Source organism: Pelobates fuscus, chromosome 2, assembly GCF_036172605.1.
Source record: "Pelobates fuscus isolate aPelFus1 chromosome 2, aPelFus1.pri, whole genome shotgun sequence".
Classification (NCBI taxonomy): domain Eukaryota; kingdom Metazoa; phylum Chordata; class Amphibia; order Anura; family Pelobatidae; genus Pelobates; species Pelobates fuscus.
In genome coordinates this window covers 97,050,061-97,066,615 of record NC_086318.1, presented here as the reverse complement: position 1 = coordinate 97,066,615, position 16,555 = coordinate 97,050,061, and the positions used below count along the sequence as shown (strand labels likewise).

Sequence of the window (16,555 nt, the reverse complement as noted above, 5' to 3'; positions counted from 1 at the left end):
CACACTGTACACTGGATTTAGTACCAACCTTATTTCATGTGTACACTAACATTCATGAATTGACTTAGAGACACCTAAAACATATATGAGGTAGGACTCCACTTGAAAAAAATAATCCCCTGAAGTATGCATTTGCCTTAGGTATCTCTAAGGCCTCTCATGAAAATCCAGATAATCACTGGCAGGGAGTGCAAGAATGCCAATAGACAGAGGTGTGTAAGTGCAACCATATCAGGAACGTCATGCTCTTTACCACCTGTGCCAGGTTCCTCTACACCAGCTGCCTGAGCACACCCTTCCTCTTAACCTACTGTCTCCACAACATCTACCAGTACAACACCCACCATTGCACTACCTGCTTCAACACAAATAGCTATAGACTTTAGCCCTGACTATCTAGTAAATGTTCAGCTCTGCTTGAAACACTAGCTAACAGACAATCATATGCCTCAGCTTCAGGTTGCCATGGCTTCTATGATTTCAGAGACATAGGGTAGTGCCACCTTCAATGGGAATTGAAGTCCATGTATTGTAAAGTAGGTCTAAATGCTCTAAAATATGAGAATAGGATTCACTGCTAGTCAAGTCACACTATATATTTGTCATATTGAATACTATAATTTGTTGGGGGGTATATTTCTTTCTATTTTATGAAAAATCCCACCTACATATGAAAATGCATTACTGCAAGTAAAAAGCTATCATGTTACTAATTGTCGTTCTTTTTTAATGGGCTTTAGTTAAATTTAGTAACTATGTAATTCCTTGGAAATATCTTACACAAATGTTGACGCAGTTTGGCTTAAATATTTGTTGTCTTTCTCTTCTTCTCTTAATGCAATATAATGTGTATATTTTATTTGTATTAACTTTAACTGCCTCCACTACAAACTCTTGTCATAAAGTAAACTGACAGTATTCTGAATACCATCAGTGGTTGTCACTGGCCTTAAGGGGCATTAATTGGATGTAGTTATGCATGCACACGTAAAATACATACCTGACATTTTCATAGTCTTATTGGTGGCCTATAGGTTTCTGTAGAGAAGTGTTCAAGGTTGAAACAGGTGATGTGAAAGGTTTTAAGGGCTGTGACACAGGTTAATACTCACAAATAGACAAGTGATTTTTAGGGTGAAATCATCAGAAAAGTAGAATAGAATGGTAATATAGAATGGTAAACATTACAGAAAGATGTGAATGGAGAATTAAAGTATATTCACTATAATATCAATATAAAAAAACAGCTTGCTTTTTACAATTTGTTTGAAGAATGAGTTTCCTGCTAAGAGTAGGAGGTATTATCTCCACACAATGCATCACTTTTACATCTTTAGCTGGGAATTTGAGGCTTTTAAGTCAAAGTGCATTCTAATTCAATACAGAATACAAGGTAGGTACTTAAATGAACACTATAGGCACCCAGAACACTTGATCTTATTGAAGTGGTCTGTGTGCAGTGTCCGGTCCTCTTAACTCTGCAATGTAAACCATTGCAGTTTTTGTCAAACTGTAATGTTTACATTGCAGGGTTAAGACTGCTTCTAGTGGCTGTCTTACACTTTAGAGCCTTTCTTCGATTCACACGGAGCTTAACTCTGTGACACACTTTGCATTAGGACATCCCGTGTCTTGAAAATCCCCATTGGAAAGCATGATTCATTGCTTTCCTATGGTGCCCCCATTGCAGTAACAACTCGGAAGAAATAGGCGAAGCCAGTATCAAAGGAACTCCGTGCTGGAATCAGGTAAGTGAAAGAAAGGGTTTTTAACCTTTTCATGATGGGGGAGCGACAGAGGCACACTACAATGTTATGAATATAGTTCCTAATACTATAGTGTTCCCTTAAATGTTCTGCACTTGTCTTATTTTCCTTTCCATTGAGGTGAGGAGGCGAGGAGAGGTATGGTGGGACCTATAAAACTGTTCCCTTTGAGATAGAGATAATTGGCTCTGCATATTGTGAGTTGCATGGGTGCAGTGGTTTGTTTTGCTGTTTGTTTGTAACATCTGTTGTAGCAGTGGGAAATTATGTGAGTTAATATGTATTTAAAATATGTTGTACGTGCTCCCTATAATGTGTGTATGTGTGATTTATGTGTGTGAGTGGTGTTCCCTATGTTTGTGGGCACATATTTTGGTGGTCTTGTCTTCCATTTATAATGGTTTTACGGAGCTGCATTCAGATTTCGGGCATGTAGAGCAGGTGTAGACATGCTGAGGTGAGAAGGCATTAACTTGGCTGCTTTTAATGGCAAGCACAGGATATGGCATTCATGTCTCTCTCCCGTAGGGTTTTATTGAAGAAAAACATAGCATGCGCTAACACCCCCTAGCATTTGTCATTGAATTTGGAGAGTTCTGTTCATTACATCATATTTACACTAACTGAAGAGTAGTTTGAACAGTAAAGATTTATCTGGACAGCATACCTAAACTGACATGTTTTGCTCCTAAATGAAAACAACATATTTTAGGGTAACAGTTTTCTGTTATGTTTTATTATGATCTTTATTATAAAGTATTGAGATTGCTCACAAATTCTAATAAAAATTGTGCATTCTTAAAAGTGTGCGTTCACAGAGGATATTTTCTAAGCCTTATGGTTTTCGTTGTCTGTGGCAGATAAAGTTGCATGCACAAAAAATGTCGCACTGTGGCACATTTACGAGGCATGAGATAGTAAGTTAAACCATCACAAATGTGCCATTCATCTGATTATTTTGATTTACTAACCATTTGGGGCAAAGTCACTGGAGTGTAAAGAGATGATAAACTTATGTTTTCTTTTCTTGTATTTAATGTTTTATATAGAACCAAACACCCATATCTCAACAAAGCAAGCAACTACCTACTGTAAAGAGATGTTACCTTTTATATGTCAATTGACATGTATTTTTGCCAAAGTTAGCAAATAGCATATGGAAATAATACCTGATCTGATCTAATTTTGCACCTGGAAATATTGTTACTTTGATAGTTTGTGATTTTATCAGCATATAAATATTTCCTTTTAACAATCACACCCTCTACTTTCCATAGTGTATATTTTCTTCCTATGCAAACTGTAGGGTATGACTGTGATAAAGATTGTTTCTTTGTACTAGAATACTTATAAATGTACATGACAAGAACACACCCTGGGACTGTTTGATTTATTCATAGTAGCCCAGCATTTAACAGCTGGTTGACAGAACTTCGAGTCAGTGCCTTATTTCCATAACAGTGAAGACTGGCATGTATCTTGCCTCTCTGTTTCCCTCTTATCTCTTGTACAGTATACAATGTGCAGCCCAAAGAGCACACATATACTTCTCTTGGCCCATTTAAGATGATATAATTCTATTAAAGATCATTGTTTGGCATTTTATGTTACTATTGTACCAGCCAATATAAAATATGCTGCCATTTTGTTAAAACTATGCAGCAATATACCATATGTCCTGAGATCAGGGTGAATTCAAGAACTTTTACTGCCATAGACAAAATCGGCGAAAGTTAAATTTTTACCCTTTTTGTTTTACACATTCAGCACTAGCACAAGGAGTTTTACAAGCTTAAGCTAAAATCCAGTTTGATACCCCCTTGTATATTACAAGTCATTCTCTGTTTTGACCACCACTTATTCTCTGTCTTCTTTATATTGTCCCATTTCTTTCTTCACTTTAAATTCCCAACAATTCTCTCTTTTGTGACTAAAGCTACTTCCGTCAGTTGTATAAAATTACCTGAGTATAGGTTTCAGACATATACGGTGTGCTCCTACAACAGTTTTCTGATGTGAGCTTTACATTGGGAAGTCTGAGCTTGGATGCCCCAACAGAGAAGAATAAATGTGTTGTCTTCTTTTCTAGGGCTCTTTGTAGCTTACAGGATCAGGGGCTTGGTTACAGTCTGGAATATTAAGGGGAAGAATTGACGTAATGAAGAAACAATGTCTAATGATGTTGCATGAGCTGAACGAGGAGATGTTTAATGGTGGCAGTAAAGTAAGGTTTGATATCTCATGTCATGGAGGAGAGAGGTGTCTCCAATAGCTGTCATGCCTAATGTTATTGGGAGCGGCAATACCTAAAGGAGATGGGAGAAGAGGGGGTGATTATTACCTAATGGTGATGGGACATGAAGGATGTGATGCCTAATAGTGGTGGAGGAAGATGGGACAACGAATTAGAGAGAGAGAGAGAGGGAGTTTTGCCATGAAAACATTGTTTATGTCATAATTATGTTTGCTTTTTCTCCAGAGGTAAATAGACGGAATTACATATTGCCAACCTAATCTGCAGTTTCCTCTCATTTGAATTTCAATAATACATTCTGCTTCAGCCATTCAAAAAAAAAAATAAGAAAAAGAAAAATCTGAATCAATCAACTACAGCAGATACACAATGCAGCAGCCAGAATACTAACCAATCAAACCCAACCAAGCCGAATAAGTTCTATTCTGCATTCATTGTACTGGCTGCAAGTTAAATGCTATATATAAATTCAAATAGGCTTGTTGACCTTCAAAACCTTAAACAATCAGGGTCCATAATACCTGAAAGAGCCCCTTTCACTCTACATTCTATCTAGCTCCCTACAGTCAAAAGGTTTATTGCTTCCTTCAGTGCACAGAGTGCATGCAAAATCAGGTTCATGTATATTCACCCGAGCTGCCTTCATAGTATGAAATTCTCTGCCCCATTTAATCGGAGAATCCCCATCACTAAAGATTCCTCTTCCCTCAAGCATTCAACTAGTTCACATGTGCCTGTCAGAGATTTACAACATCCATTTTATGACTTTTCCAGTCTTCCTACATTTATATCCATAAAGTGCTTTGAGACCCAAAGGGAGAAAAATGCTATAAAACTATTACTACTGCCATTAATATTAAATCATGGCGGGATAGATTAGTTCTGTATTATTCTTACAGGTTTATTTATTTGGCACCGACATTCATGTAATGTAGAAGATGTGACACATAGGAATTTAGTCACATAACAAATTAAACAGGGGTGCCACAAAAAATGTCTTTACATAAATCAGTTTAGAACAATGCTCCCAGCAAATGTTTATTATTATTATTATTTTTTAAATTGCAGAGTTTAGTAAGTTTAGATTGAATTTAAACGTGTGAAGATTTTGCAATTTGAGGGCAAACATTGTCATAATTGTTTTTTATTATTCTTTATTGGCAAGATTTGCAAATGAAAAGACATTATAACAAGTTAAACATCTCAACGCATGTCTGAAAAAGCAGTCAGCATTATGGAATAGAAGGTATACAAGCGATCCAGTATACAGGTGAGAATAACAGGTTTCATTCCGGTAAATCACACTAGAGCAGGGACAAGTTGACATTTATGGAGGTGGGGGGAACTTGCTGGCACTGCTCGTTAGTTTTGAGAATAGTTCATTAAGAATCGCAGCCAAGGTTGACAAATATCTATGTACAGTGAGTATTTAAGGCTTAGGGAGTGCTTTATTTCTTCCAAAATCCGTATGGACTCAACGTTTTGTATCCATTCCCTTAGAGATGTAGCCTCAGGGCTGGACTGGGAATGCAAAGCAGCCTCGAAAAAAAATGTATGCCGGCCCCATAAGTCACTGTGCCACGGTAAACAGGGGGCTGGCTGCACTCACCTGAACGGGCATAAATAGGCGGTTGCTGGGAGCCAATTTATACAATAAAAAAGAAAATCCAGCGTACTTCCTTATCCACTAAACAGCAACTTCGGTGCTGACAGATTTTGTTAGTTTTTAAAAAAAAAAAAACTCCTAATCTAGGCAAACAATAATGGGGGTTTAGTTACATTATATGATCATACATTGCATAAGCCTGCCACAAAGTCAATGTACCCCATTGTTGGCAGGTCCTACTCTAACAGCCTAGTGTCTGCTTCATGAGCTACTTACTTGTGCCACGGTAGTGTTTGTGTCTGGGGCTCTCTGCAGTACAAGGCTAAATAGGGTCGTGGGATGAGACACCTGTGACAGGGAGGGGTGCAAAACAAAGGAGTTGGCTAGACTCCCAAATATATATAATATAGGAGAAGACATTTTCTTTTTTATTATATATATATATATATATATATATATATATATACATACATACATACATACATACACACACACACACACACACACACACAAACACTACCATGGCACAATGACTTATAGGGATGGCACACTTTTTTTTTCATATAAAATATATATATAAAATCTAACACTCATTTGTTGAAAAATCCTCTGGAGTGCTCTCTTCATTTACCTGCTTATCTATCTACGCTGTGCAACACCGGGGTCAATTTAACTGATACATTTAAAGGTAGAGTGCCCGACTCTCTAATTCATAAACATATATTTTATATCTATCTATATACCGTATTTTTCGCTCCATAAGACGCACTTTTTTTCCCCTCAAAAGTGAGGGGAAATGTCTGTGCGTCTTATGGAGCGAATATGAAGCTTTACTTACCTGTCTTGCAGCGTTGGCCGGCAGCACAGGGCGCACCGCGGTAGTGGAACTTGAATTTCATGTTCCGGTTTCCGGCGGGACTGAAAGGAAGTGTGCACAAGCTGAGTGCGCACTTCCTTTCAGTCCCGCCGGAAACCGGAACATGAAATTCAAGTTCCACTACCGCGGTGCGCCCTGTGCTGCCGGCCAACGCTGCAAGACAGGTAAGTAATTATGGGACAAGGGGAGGACAGTATGGGAGAGAAGAATATGGGGAGGGGGATGAAGTCTATGGGGAGGGGGGGATGAAGTATATGGGGAGGGGGGGGAATGAAGTCTATGGGGAGGGGGGGGTGAAGTCTATGGGGAGGGGGGGGTGAAGTCTATGGGGAGGGGGGGGTGAAGTCTATGGGGAGGGGGGGGGATGAAGTCTATGGGGAGGGGGGGGGATGAAGTCTATGGGGAGGGGGGGGGATTAAGTCTATGGGGAGGGGGGGGATGAAGTCTATGGGGAGGGGGGGGATGAAGTCTATGGGGAGGGGGGGATGAAGTCTATGGGGAGGGGGGGATGAAGTCTATGGGGAGGGGGGGGATGAAGTCTATGGGGAGGGGGGGATGAAGTCTATGGGGAGGGGGGGGATGAAGTCTATGGGGAGGGTGGGGATGAAGTCTATGGGGAGGGGGTGGATGAAGTCTATGGGGAGGGGGTGGATGAAGTCTATGGAGAGGGGGTGGATGAAGTCTATGGGGAGGGGGTGGATGAAGTCTATGGGGAGGGGGTGGATGAAGTCTATGGGGAGGGGGTGGATGAAGTCTATGGGGAGGGGGTGGATGAAGTCTATGGGGAGGGGGTGGATGAAGTCTATGGGGAGGGGGTGGATGAAGTCTATGGGGAGGGGGTGGATGAAGACTATGGGGAGAGGGTGGATGAAGACTATGGGGAGAGGGTGGATGAAGACTATGGGGAGGGGGTGGGTGAAGTCTATGGGGAGGGGGTGGGTGAAGACTATGGGAGAGAGGAGAAGACTATGGGAGGGGGGGACACTATGGGACAGGGGAGAAAACAAATATTCTGTACAAACTGTCCCATAGTAAGAAACACTATGGGACAGTTTGTTCAGAATATTTTTTTTCTGGGTTTCTTCCTCTAAAAACTAGGTGCGTCTTATGGTGAGGTGCGTCTTATGGAGCGAAAAATACGGTATATATATATATATATATATATATATATATATATATATATATATATATATATATATATATATATATATATATATAAATATATGTTTATGAATTAGAATTGCTCAATCTGGGGTAGCAAGCCATAGCCATATTTTAAATGTTATAAAGGGATATTTAACATTCTCACTAAAGGATAAATAAATATATACTTTTATTATTGGTATGTTCCTTTTTCAATTATAAATATTAGTCAAAATAAGCATACTCACATGCAGGCACAGATAATCTCATTGTCACAAGCACACAAGTTCACTGATACTCAGGCTCACAGACAGGCAATCTCACTGACACACACAAGATCATTGACAAACACAGACAAGCTAACAGGTACACACAAACTTAATACAGACAAACTCTCTGACACACACACACAAGCTTACTACAGACAAACTCACTGATATTCACAAAGATGCATACTACAAACAAGCTCACGGGGACACACATGTCACTACAGACAAGCTCACTGACACACACATGCTCACTACAGACAAACTCACTGACACACACATGCTCATTACAAGCTCACTGACATAAACATGCTTACTACACACGTGCTCACTGACACATACATGTTTACTACACACGTGCTCACCGACACACATACATGCTTACTACACACGTGTTTACTGACACAAATACATGCTTACTACACATGTGCTCACTGATACACATACATGCTTGCTACAGACATGCTCACTGACACACACATACATGCTTACTGCAGACAAGCTCACTACACATGCTCACAACAGCAGGCACACACACACTCAATAGATCACTCTTACTCACTAGCTGCAGTGTATTTGAAACCTACCTGGCACTGCAGGCTGCTGCTGTGGAAGCCCTGGGAGGTGAGGACTATATTCCCTGGCTTCTTCCTGCCCTGAGGTTACCACCTTGCAGCCTGGGGCAGAGCTTGTGGGCAGAGCTTGAGTGCCAGAAAGCTCCCTCCCTGCATAGGGCATCCCAGTCTCTCCCTGGCCCCAAGTGCTGCGGCACACCGGGAAATTTCCTGGTATCCTGGTGGGCCAGTCCGGCTCGTTGTAGCCTCAACTTTTTTCCCAAAAAAGAGGAATATGTAAATATGCTGCAGTTAGTAAATAATTGAGTAGGGAAAGTTGCACTTTCGGAAATTATAATTGGATGTAGCAAGAATAGTTTTGATTCCAGAGTAAACCAAATGCGGGTGCCTATAATAATCTGTACTAAGGTGGCTGTTCGTTTCCAATGTGATTGAATTGTAGGGCAAGATCACCAGACATGTGTTAGTTTACCTGTAGCTTGTGTGCCTCTCCAGCATGTGTCTGAGCCTGCTGGGGGAAAAAACATGGATACGTGAGTAGTGTCACCAAACGATTATCTTATCATTAATTCAATTAACATTGTTACAAATAGATGATTTATGTATACTATGGAAGATACGCCTCCACTCCTCCAGTCAAGCTAATATTAAGTTCTTGAGACCATGATTTGGTAAAATATGACAGCCTGTTATTGTGTTCCTTTTTGAGTATATCATAAAATACAGATGGATGTTTGAACTTGATATTTTTAGAACACAGTGTGACTCAAAGAATGTGAGTGTCCAACTAATAGTTAGAAGCTCTGGTGTGGAATGTAGGAAATTAGACAGTTGTGTGTATCAAAATACTTGTAGAGCTGTAGTAGATGCACTGTGCACAAGAGTGGTTTATACCTTGTGTGTCCATTACTGAGCCTAAGCTGAGGTAAGCTGTGTCATAAAAGGCTGTGTATGAGCTGGTGGTAACAGTGGGTTTTGCGTCAGAGGAGGTTGGTATCGTCAAAGGAGATAGGTATTGCAATATATCTGGTGATTTTCTAATTGTGAACTACAGCTTCAAAATGAGTAGGATAGTCGGGTGTTTGGAGTGAGGGGGTAATATGTAGGAACGGACTGATTTAATCAGAGGAATTGTGTGGAAAGGTATTTGTAAAAGCGATTGTTCTAATGTCACTCATTGTTTTTGGTTTTAAGGGGCAGTACAATCATAAATTCTTGTCAAAATAATGGTCTTGTGATAAACTTCTAGGTTAGGCAGTCCGCGTCCTCCAGTTCGTTTGTGTTTGGTTAGAACTAGATATGGCAATCTAGGGTGCTTGTGTGACTAGATAAAGGCAATCAAAATCCATTTTTGCCATCATTTTTCAGCAGATACTGTAAAGGTTACAAATACTATTGGCTTGTAATGAGATGTCGTTCGAAAATCAGAATCTGCAAATTGCTAAGTAGTTGTCAGTATTCCACTTTGAATATCTTCATGATGTTGGCTGCACGTTTGATGTTATCTTCATGGTGTTGACTGTAAAACCTAGTTAGAAATTCTTATTCAGTTTAGAGAAAATAAAAGCTGAATGGGTATTTGCAGTTTTTTAATTGCTAAAGAATTCAGATGACAGTGCCGCATTAAAGGAACACTGTACACACCATGACAACTTCATCTGAAGTACTGACAGCAGTCCCTGCCTTGAATCTGAAGAAGGATTGAAAGCATGACTAAGTCCTCTAGATAGGAGAGTCAGGACTGCTAATTTCTGTCTCTCATAATTAGGCAAGTGCAATGCCATCACAGCTTACCATTGAGAATTATTGCATTCAATGGTTCTCTATGGAAAGAAAATCATTGGCAGATCACAGATTTCAGCGAACACATGGGAGTCTGCAATTACCTAGGGACAGAGAGAATACAGTATTAGGAAAACAACGCTGCATTCACATGGCACCAAATACACACACACACAACAGTTTATTATATGTATATGTAGAAGTGAAAAAAGAAATCTCCTACATTATGGGTTAACAACATAAAGTGTTAATCACATTTGTGCTAATCATCGGCAGTGTTTCAGACATAGGGGAACGTAAACTTAATAAGGGTCCAGTCCCTAAAAGTAAATGAATCCCAGTGCCTACAGCCACTGCAACTGTCACAGAGTGATTCTGGTTTTATTTAATGAAAGGTTTACATGGTCCATTCTGCATTGAAATTCTGCATGTGAATCATGTTTGGTAAAACTGTCCGCAGAGGATGGTTCAATCTTGATAATAAGTGTATTCCTCAATGTGGTATAAATAAATCCTTGAAGCTCAAATGAAATAGCTAAAGATGACAACGAACGGCAAACGCGAACTTCCGCAAATGTTCGCGAACCGGCGAACCGCGCGAACCGCCATTGACTTCAATGGGCAGGCGAATTTTAAAACCAACAGGGACTCTTTCTGGCCACAAAAGTGATGGAAAAGTTGTTTCAAGGGGACTAACACCTGGACTGTGGCATGCCGGAGGGGGATCCATGGCAAAACTCCCATGGAAAATTGCACAGTTGATGCAGAGTCTGCTTTTAATCCATAAAGGGCAGAAATCACCTAACATTGACACCTGTCCTCAAAGCCCTGCCCTGATACACACTGACACAGAGCAGAATAGAGACTGTTCCCCGTCCTCAGAGACCATGATACACACTGACACAGAGCAGAATAGAGATTGTTACCCCTACATAGGGTCACTTGGCAGATATGGTGGGGTCGTGGGAGGGGGAGGATGACTTTCACCTCTTCCCCTGTTACATTCCCGTTGTGCTGTGACATCACCCTTATACGCTGTGTAAAGCATACTATTTAATTTGATCAGCATGGCCACTTGAGTTTGTATAGTTTTCACGCTGCTTGTAGTTTATATATGGTTCACAAAAATCAAACAAACGATAAAGTAAACATGTAAGGATTCAGAATATTCTTTCAAACCCTTACACATTGTGTGTACGTATTTTTTGTCTTAAGTTTGTGGCTTTAAAGAGGTTCACGTTGTTTCTATGATGTGCATAACATGTTCTTGTAAATGTTTGTTAAATTTTTCCTGGAATTGTAATTTTTCAATCTGAATAAAGATAGTCAAATCCCTGATACACACTGACACAGAGCAGAATAGGGACTGTTCCCCCTACATAGGGTCACTTGGCAGATATGGATTGACACCTATCCTAATGATCCCTGATACACACTGACACAGAGCAGAATAGAGACTGTTCCCCCTACATAGGGTCACTTGGCAGATATGGATTGACACCTGTCCTCAAAACCCCTGATACACACTGACACAGAGCAGAATAGGGACTGTTCCTCCTACATAGGGTCACTTGGCAGATATGGATTGACACCTGTCCTCAAAACCCCTGATACACACTGACACAGAGCAGAATAGAGACTGTTCCCTGTCCACAGAGACCATGATACACACTGACACAGAGCAGAATAGAGACTGTCCCCCCTACATAGGGTCACTTGGCAGGTATGGATTGACACCTGTCCTCAAAGCCCCTGATACACACTGACACAGAGCAGAATAGAGACTGTTCCCTGTCCACAGAGACCATGATACACACTGACACAGAGCAGAATAGAGACTGTTCACTGTCCACAGAGACCATGATACACACTGACACAGAGCAGAATAGAGACTGTCCCCCCCACATAGGGTCACTTGGCAGGTATGGATTGACACCTGTCCTCAAAGCCCCTGATACACACTGATACAGAGCAGAATAGAGACTGTTCCCTGTCCACAGAGACCATGATACACACTGACACAGAGCAGAATAGAGACTGTTCCCCGTCCACAGAGACCATGATACACACTGACACAGAGCAGAATAGAGACTGTTCCCTGTCCACAGAGTCCATGATACACACTGACACAGAGCAGAATAGAGACTGTTCCCCGTCCACAGAGACCATGATACACACTGACACAGAGCAGAATAGAGACTGTTCCCCGTCCACAGAGACCATGATACACACTGACACAGAGCAGAATAGGGACTGTTACCCCTACATAGGGTCACTTGGCAGGTATGGATTGACACCTGTCCTCAAAGCCCATGATACACACTGGGGGGAACTACAGTCCTCCCCAACCCCTGCGCGGTGGGTGGGGGCCATAAATCACAATGGGGGGACCTACTGTCCTCCCCCCTCGGCCCCCACCCCTGCGCGGTGGGTGGGGGCCATAAATCACAATGGGGGGGCCTACTTTCCTCCCCCCCGGCCCCCATCCCTGGCGGTGGGTGGGGGGCATAAATCACAATGGGACGGACCTACTGATAGGAGTGGAGTATTGTTCATATCAGTTTAATACCTTCCGCGTCTCCTATCAGTGGACGTGTATATGGCAGCCATTTTAGGAACCGCACACCTGGGACCCGAGCAAGGTCACCTCGTTCAAGCTGCTCTGGTTCCTTGATGAGCCAGCTGCCCGTGAGTTAACATGTCCCGTGGAGAAGCACTCTGTCCTGTAAAGCCTCACCACAAAAAAATTAAATAAATAACAGCACTCGGAGTGGTGAGTTTAGTAAATCTTCATATCAGTTTAATACCTTCCGCGTCTCCTATCAGTGGACGTGTATATGGCAGCCATTTTAGGAACCGCACACCTGGGACCTGAGCAAGGTCACCTCTTTCAACAGGCGACAAGATATGGCCCTGTAAAACTCTCCTGGATATTATGTACAATTTCTATGGATATGGCATTGATTTATGTAACAGGGAGATGGAAGAAGATGCTTGGTCGGTCCTCTTACTTGAAATTTGTGGCACTGCGCGGGCAAGCTAATGTGCCACCAGATAGGAGTGGTGAGTTTAGTATTGTTCATATCAGTTTAATACCTTCCGCATCTCCTATCAGAGGACATGCATATGGCAGCCATTTTAGGAACTGCACACCTGGGACCCGAGCAAGGTCACCTCTTTCAACAGGCGACAAGATATGGCCCTGTAAAACTCTCCTGGATATTATGTACAATTTTTATGGATATGGCATTGATTTATGTAACAGGGAGATGGAAGAAGATGCTTGGTCGGTCCTCTTACTTGAAATTTGTGGCACTGCGCGGGCAAGCTAATGTGCCACCAGATAGGAGTGGTGAGTTTAGTATTGTTCATATCAGTTTAATACCTTCCGCGTCTCCTATCAGTGGACGTGTAAATGGCAGAGATTTTTAATTGTTGAATCACCTCCCCTTTTTAGGCCAAGGTGGGAAGATGCTTAGACCACTGGTATATTGGTGCCATCTTGGAGGATTTTTTTTTGGTTTGGTTTTTGAAGCCACAGTGCTGCACCAGTGGGCCTAAAAATTAGGCATGTACACATGCCTGAAAAATTTGGTATTGTTGCAGCCGCTGCTGTAGCAGCGGCCAGAAAAATTGATGTTTGTTTCACAGGCAGAAAGTGCCCTAAAACATGGCGGCTTGAACCCTAGTTGGTGGCGGATAAGTCACGCAAGACAAACGTCATTCAGAGCTAAAATACAGCAGCGTGTGGACCATTTTTAGCCCAAGGCAGCTCATCTCCTCAGGCCTTTTTTAATCGAATGTATCGCCCAGTGTCAGTCCCTTCGGGATCCATCCCTCATTCATCTTAATAAAGGTGAGGTAATCTAGACTTTTTTGACCTAGGCGACTTCTCTTCTCAGTGACAATACCTCCTGCTGCACTGAAGGTCCTTTCTGACAGGACACTTGAAGCGGGGCAGGCCAGAAGTTCTATCGCAAATTGGGATAGCTCAGGCCACAGGTCAAGCCTGTACACCCAGTAGTCAAGGGGTTCATCGCTCCTCAGAGTGTCGATATCTGCAGTTAAGGCGAGGTAGTCTGCTACCTGTCGGTCGAGTTGCTCTCTGAGGGTGGATCCCGAAGGGCTGTGGCGATGCATAGGACTTAAAAAGGTCCGCATGTCCTCCATCAACAACACGTCTTTAAAGCGTCCTGTCCTTGCCGGCGTGGTCGTGGGAGGAGGAGGAGGATGACTTCCACCTCTCCCCCTGTTAGATTCCCGTTGTGCTGTGACATCACCCTTATATGCTGTGTAAAGCATACTTTTTAATTTATTTTGCAAATGCTGCATCCTTTCCGACTTGTTGTAATTCGGTAACATTTCCGCCACTTTCTGCTTATACCGGGGGTCTAGTAGCGTGGACACCCAGTACAGGTCGTTCTCCTTCAGCCTTTTTATACGAGGGTCCCTCAACAGGCAGGACAGCATGAAAGACCCCATTTGCACAAGGTTGGATGCCGAGCTACTCATTTCCCGTTCCTCCTCCTCACTGATGTCATTGAAGGTATGTTCTTCCCCCCAGCCACATACAAAACCACGGGTACCAGATAGGTGACAACGAGCACCCTGGGATGCCTGTTGTGTTTGGTCTTGCTCCTCCTCCTCCTCCTCCTCAAAGCTACATTCCTCCTCTGACTCCTCTTCCTCACAATCCTCTTCCAGCGTTGCCGCAGGTCCAGCAAGCGATGCTGATAAGGCTGTTTCTGGTGGTGATGGTGACCACAACTCTTCCTCTTCCTCTTCACGCTCATCTACAGCCTGATCCAGCACTCTTCGCAGGGCAGGAAGAAAACAAATGGTATGATGTCGCTGATGGTGCCTTCGTTGCGACTGACTAGGTTTGTCACCTCCTCAAAAGGACGCATGAGCCTACAGGCATTGCGCATGAGCATCCAGTAACGTGGCAAAAAAATTCCCAGCTCCCCAGAGGCTGTCCTAGCACCCCGGTCATACAAATATTCATTAACAGCTTTTTCTTGTTGGAGCAGGCGGTCGAACATTAGGAGTGTGGAATTCCAACGTGTAGGGCTGTCGCAAATCAAGCGCCTCACTGGCATATTGTTTCGCCGCTGGATATCGGCAAAGTGAGCCATGGCCGTGTAGGAACGCCTGAAATGGCCACACACCTTCCTGGCCTGCTTCAGGACGTCCTGTAAGCCTGTGTACTTATGCACAAAGCGTTGTACGATCAGATTACACACATGTGCCATGCACGGCACATGTGTCAACTTGCCCAACTTCAATGCCGCTATCAAATTCTTTCCGTTGTCACACACCACTTTGCCGATATCCAGTTGCTGCGGAGTCAGCCACTTTTCCACCTGTGCGTTCAGGGCGGACAGGAGTGCTTGTCCGGTGTGACTCTCTGCTTTCAAGCAAGTCAAACCCAAGACGGCGTGACACTGCCGTATCCGGGATGTGGAATAGTACCTGGGGAGCTGGGGGGGTGCCGTTGATGTGGAGCAAGACGCAGCAGCACAAGAGGACTCAACCGAGGAGGTTATGGAAGAGGATGGAGTAGGAGGAGGTGGCAGCAGGACTGCCTGCAATTCGTGGCGGTGTCACCAACTCCTCTGCAATGCCACGCATTCCTTGCTTGTCAGCCGTCAGCAGGTTTACCCAATGCGCAGTGTAGGTGATATACCTGCCCTGACCATGCTTTGCAGACCAGGTATCAGTGGTCAGATGGACCCTTGCCCCAACACTGTGTGTCAGACATGCCATGATTCCTTTTGCACAATCGAGTACAAGTTGGGGATTGCCTTTTGTGAAAAGAAATTCCGGCCGGGTACCTTCCACTGCGGTGTCCCAATAGCTACAAATTTTTTGAACGCCTCAGACTCAACCAGATTGTATGGTAAAAGCTGGCGGGCTAATAGTTCAGACAAGCCAGCTGTCAGACGCTGGGCAAGGGGGTCACTTGGTGACATTGGCTTCTTACGCTCAAACATGTCCTTGACAGACACATGACTGTGGGCAGATGAGCGTGAACTGCTCAAGGCGGGAGACGGAGTGGCGGATGGTTGAGAGGGGGCAAGAAGGACAGCAGTGGTTGACGTGGCTGAAGATGCTGGACCAGGAGGAGGATGGCGGCTTAGAGTAGGCGTGCTGCTTGTACTCATGTGTTGATCCCATAGGCGTTTGTGATGTGAGATCATGTGCCTACGCAAAGCAGTTGTACCTAGGTGGGTGTTGGACCTCCCACGACTCAGTTTCCTTTGGCACAGGTTGCAAATGGCATCGC

At 43.1% G+C, this 16,555-nt stretch overlaps 1 long non-coding RNA gene across 2 annotated transcripts in view; it reads right to left on the bottom strand.

The window, feature by feature from the left end:
- Window positions 1–16,555, bottom strand: part of LOC134585567 (uncharacterized) — a 106,476-nt gene that overhangs the window by 4,941 nt on the left and 84,980 nt on the right. Inside the window, exon 1 of one of the 2 annotated variants that reach the window (XR_010086530.1) lies at window positions 1,001–1,039. The exons of the other annotated variant lie outside the window; for it this stretch is intronic. This is a non-coding gene — a long non-coding RNA (uncharacterized LOC134585567). Of the gene's footprint in view, window positions 1–1,000; window positions 1,040–16,555 lie in introns of those variants that run through there. 2 annotated transcript variants of the gene reach the window in all.